This window comes from Haemaphysalis longicornis, unplaced genomic scaffold (genome assembly GCF_048455015.1).
Source record: "Haemaphysalis longicornis isolate Haplotype H1 unplaced genomic scaffold, Haemaphysalis longicornis Haplotype H1 scaffold_14, whole genome shotgun sequence".
Taxonomy (NCBI): Eukaryota; Metazoa; Arthropoda; class Arachnida; order Ixodida; family Ixodidae; genus Haemaphysalis; species Haemaphysalis longicornis.
In genome coordinates, this window is record NW_027526245.1 from 181,230 (window position 1) to 186,669 (window position 5,440).

Consider the following 5,440-nt stretch of genomic DNA (forward strand, 5'->3'; position numbering starts at 1 on the left):
AGCGACTTGTTATGCGGTGTGGCCGGATTGAGGAGGTCGAGCAGGAGAGCAAAGACGCGGGTCCCACAGCTGGCCAGCAAAATGTCGCGCTGTTTTGCCTCGGGTGTGTCGTTCGCCTGGAAAAAGACACCGACTTGTTCCTCGTAGACCGGCCAGGCGGACCCTTCACCCTCGTACGGCTCGAGGCTCCTGTACAGCGGCATGGTGTAATGGCGGCTGGCGTGAGGGGGCGGTCCTGGCGCTATCGGTGGCTTCGGCCGCCTCGCGGGCTTCTTCCCTCGTCGCCAGTGTAGCAATTTAGCCCCGCATTCGTAAACGTGGAAGGGTCGGTGTACCCTCCAGCCGAGTGATGACCCGCAGCGCGCTGGTGGTGACGGTGACTGACCGAGAGCAGCCGTGCTCGTCGGTGTTTGTTGATCAGCCGTGCCCAATGTTTCCTACCAAGCCTGGTGGGGCCACCAAACTTAGCGGGCAACGAATATTAGGGTCGGGGGGGGGGCACCACACACTTGTCACAAGGATTGATTGATTGATTGTAGGGTTTAACGCGCCGACGCAACGCAGGCGATGAGGCGCGCCGTAGTCGAGGGCTCCGGATTAATTTTGACCACCTGGGGATCTTTATCGTGCGCCGAAATCTCGTACACACGGGCATTTTTGCTTTTCGCCTCCATCAGAAAAGCGGCCGCCGCGGCCGGGAATCGAACCCGCGACCTCGTGCTCAGCAGCGCAACGCACTTGTCACAAGGAAACTTGGTGTTAAAATCTGCGCGATCTTTTTATTGAGTCTGCGTGAAGCAAAGTGTCAAGTTACGCTGATGTGACAAATTCATTGCAATATACTTGGGCTAACGAAGGAACTGCCGCTCAATCATGAAGTTTTTTTTTGCATATTCTAGTTTCCGTTCATTCATACTGTGGCTGATAGCTCCATCACTACAAGCAATATAAAAACAGCAGCCAATGTGCAGACGCTCCGATTACACACACATGCGTGATGCTTTGCATAGCCCACAGTAGGCTGTTCCAAGAATACCGATGGCCACGCACTCTCGTGTTCACTAAAAAAGCTCACCACTGTACCCCATATCAGTGGCCAAAAACAGCGGCAGTGCAACTACAGTTCCTCTGTGCCTCTCTGTGAAAACAATGAGTGGACATGGCCCACATAAAAGGCCATCAAGAGAAACACGAGCGCTTTTTTTGTATTGCATTATTCAATTTGAAAGTGTGGTGCCCGAAAGCAGTACGTGCACAATTCCCAGACGTGAGGTGCATATTCGCACACGATTGCGTGCGAGGGCAGCCATGGAAATGCAGATCCAACCAGTGCTTCAACGGACGCTGTTGATGAAAGTCTCAATCTCGGCGTCGAGGTGGCCAGATCGCTGCTCGGGGAAGCGTGCACGACCTATGCAACCATGCAGGTGGCGAGCACGGTACCACTGAAAATAAACAGGTGTAACCTGCTCGTTATAGTAGACCAAAGGGAGAAAACGTTTTACAAAGCGTTTGTGGAAAAAACCGTAGAGATAGCTGAGATCGCGCCTTTAACACGGGGCCCGGCTGCTGTAGACCGGTTTGTTATATCTGCAGCCTTTAATGCTTCACAGCGTGTTCTGCTTTTTATATAAAATGGCACATTTTGTTGCAAATGGCACCAAGAGCAGAAGCACCAGATCACAAGCACAACGGCCCACCGCAACAAAACAAGGAGGAAAGCATTCGAAACGCTCGCAAATGCACCCACTGCGCCGCACCTATTCTTGGCGCAACACAACTTACGGTAAGGATTCATGTATGGGCTCACAAGCATAAACATTTGCTCTATCCGTCCCTTCTACTCGCAGTAATTAAGGTTCCTAAATGCACATGAATAAACTAAATTTCATGAAAGAGGTTAAAACTTTCTCACGTGGAAGCTCCTCAGTCAACATAAACACATTTATTTTTTATTTTTGCAGGCAGAACCACCGAAGCCAGGAGGGAGCTGTCAATGGCCCTTGAACCCCCTATACATGAGGTAATCATTCCGCGCATTCCTCAACAAAATGTGAACTTGTCTTGCCTCCCTTTCCTCGGCTGGTTGGACTCATCGTACATCCAGAGCAGCCGTGGTTGTGTGGCAGTCCCGATGGGCTCGTTATCACCGGTGAAACAACCCACATGGTCGAAATTAAGTGCCCATTCATTTTGCGAGACAGCACACTCACAGATTACGAGAAAGGCATCAGCCACGTAAAGTTCCTTCAATACGTTGACGACAAGCTGACACTTAAGAGCAGCCACGCATATTACACCCAGCTCATGGTGATGCTCTGCGCATTAAGCCTCAGTTATGCCTTTTTTGTATATTCCAAAAAACAAAGCATTAACGTTGAAGTTAAGCGAAACGACAAATTCCTGGACGAATACATTCCAAAGCTTGAATGTTTTTATTTTACGCACCATCTAAAGGCCCTTGCAAAGGAGTAAAACAAGATGCAGAGAGTAGATTATGACGTTTAACACACACAAGCTACACCTGGGCTAAGACGTGTGCCATCGCAGATGGCTCTGGATTATTCCCGACCACGTGGGGAAACCGTGCGGCAGGAAAACCGTGCCGAGAAACTGGCAAAAAAAATACCAGCTGTCGAAGAAGACAGTCCGCCTCCCTGAGGAGACAAATGCCAGTCAAAAAGAACTGGTGGGAATAATGCGCCAGTACTTTGCAGGCCAGCAGGAGCGTCAGCCTGACCTCAGCGTCGACAACCTGGAATAAAACTGAATGTGGATACGTGCCCTTGTTCTGTTCATTGTTCATAATTGCATGCCTGAAACAGCTTTTCAGACTAGTCATGGCTTCAGTGACAAGATGTGCTTGGCCAAAGCCCGTCGAACGGTTTCACCTGATGAGCTCGCCGAGTTGCTCACACGAACAGGCTGCGGAAGCTCACGGGCTGCTGCTTCGCCGCTCCACTGTGTGTCGCACAGGTGATGCATGTGCTCGTACGCAGCAAGCTTGCACAATGCTATTGACATCATCAATTTCGCACTCAAGTCCCTTCAAGACCCTGAATCTAGCCTTCAATCGCCCAAAGGCATTTTCGACGACACGCCTTGCTTTTGAGAGAGTGTAGTTGAACGTTTGCACTGTGGGGTTGTTTGCACTGTGATGACGGAACGACTTCATCAGATGACGCTGCAACAGAAAGGCCTGGTCACAGAGGAGGACTGCTCCTATTGGAATTCCATCAATGACTTGGCTAGGTACGGTAAAGATAACAGTCCCTACTACTTTCGGTAGTATGGAGGCCCTCTACACTGCTGCGTCGTGATTCTGCCCTGGAGACCCTACATTAGTGAACATTACTTGTAGTTTTGGTCAACAGTGAGCAGAATTATACTATACCAACCCTTACAGTTGTAGTAATCCTGCACATTTTCTCTGGGCAGCGAAACTATGATATGGAAATCGTCCATTGCGCCGAGGCCCTGCGGATAGCCTGTGAAGGCTTTGAACTGCCTCACGTGGTCTCTGACATTATTCAGAGACGGAAACCGCGCAATATGGGGCTCGAGCCCATCTACGACGTCGCAAAACTTCCGGAAGATGAGGTTGCCTGATGACAGACTTAGACCGAAAAGATGCACCACAGTCCTTTCCTCTGCCGACGTGGCGAGTATGTGCAGGGAGATGGCGACAGGCTTGTGCAGTGGTATACAAGCTTGTATGTTCGTATCCTCCCGTGCTAGTGAGGAACACGAAAGATAAAAAGAGCACAACGCATACAGTCTTGGCATCCAAGCCAAGACTATGTGTTGTACCCTTTTCACCTTTTGCACTCTTATTTTGCTATTTTCCACATGTATACATACTAGCAATAGTGGATATATACTTCCAGTTAGTTCAGCGCTGTCTTCTGTCTCATCTTGTCTTTGTCCTCATCGTGTCGCGCTGTTTTACACCATAAAATATGCTCTGTATACATAACAGTGCCTGCTTTCTAAGTGGACGTGCCCCAGCCATGCTGCCAGACAAGAGAGGGTTGTCTGAAAGCAGACCAGGCCAAGCAGCTGCAGGAGGCACTTGACGCAGAGCAGCAGACTGTGGCCAAAGAGACGCCAGTATACATTAGAATTGCCAACAGCACTTCCCATCAAAACCATTGTATTGAGGACATGGAAGCTTTCAGCCAAAACATGGACAGGAGCATCGCTGAGCGAATTCAGATGTTGGCAAGAGAAGTAATTACATCTGTATCAGATGTGAAAAAGTGCCTGCACTATTATGTGCACGATGTACTTTTTGCAAACAAGGAAAAGCATGATAGCAGCTTCAGGGCATTTCTTCCAACACATCGTGATACCAGCAACCAGATCCAAGCTGTGCTTAAGAAAGACCGCTTCAGCACAGTTGATCAAGAGAATGCTGGAATCTTAATTGAAAAGATCAGAGGTGAGCAACCCGAACCCTCTGTTGTCTATCGGCCGTATGCAGTACGCAGCTGCATGGGTAGCAGCAACTTGAACAACGTGGAAGAGAGTGTTGCCAGCGAGTCTGAAGACACGTCGCTGTTCTGCTTCCAGACAAAATTCATGAGAAACATGCTTAAAAAGTATGGAGGCTCAGTAGTTTGCCTGGACGCAACACACAAGACTAGTGAGTATGCCCTACCACTTTTCTTGCTTGCTGTGAAAACACCTGTGAGATGTGAAAACATGGAAAGTGTCTGTAAGCACAGCCATCACCGTTCCGTTTCCGCGGCCGTAATGACGTTAAACTGCCATTTGCGTTAACGGCCGTTATTGTTCCCGTGTAACAGGGGTATTAGTCTCCTGCGTGGCTCCAGCAGTGACGGTAGAGTGCCTACGCGTAGCATCATCGCACTGCAACTCACAGCAGAACAGCCCCCCCAACAGCAACTCTACCGGGACTAGGCACTGCCTCCACTGCCGTACAGCTATGATAGGAGTAGCTAGTGGGCTCTTACATCAAGTTAGAAAAGCATCAGTGCTGCATTTTCCCCACTACACAACTCGCACGAGAACAACTCTGCTGCAGGTACTCTGTTCCGCGATGCCACACTTCTTAACGAACGTTCAACCATGGTCGATGGGAGATCGTGGCCCACACACCTCACACGCACATCCCGTGAGCTTCTTTAGATGCGCACACTTCAGCCAACCACTCGTTGTGAACGCGTGGGAGCCGCTCGCGAGCCGTAGAAGCGGTGCACCTTCGTTGCCGCTGCTGCCACTGCTGTTATCAAGCGGGCAAGTGGAACGATTTGACAATTTGCGTGAACACTGATAGAAAAGCCTACGCACCTAGGCATTGCGTCCAAAAAATTGTTGCTAAAAGCTTTGGCATCATCTTGAGATGGCGATGGGTGGGACAAATTTTTGCTGTTTCGACAGTTTCGGTTTTGTATCCGATTCTAACACGCATGCGATT

General features: G+C 49.7%; 1 pseudogene; it reads left to right on the forward strand.

The window, feature by feature from the left end:
* The first annotated feature begins 3,178 nt into the window (after window positions 1-3,178).
* Window positions 3,179-4,646, forward strand: LOC144165336 (uncharacterized; annotated as a pseudogene).
* Window positions 4,647-5,440: the final 794 nt, after the last annotated feature.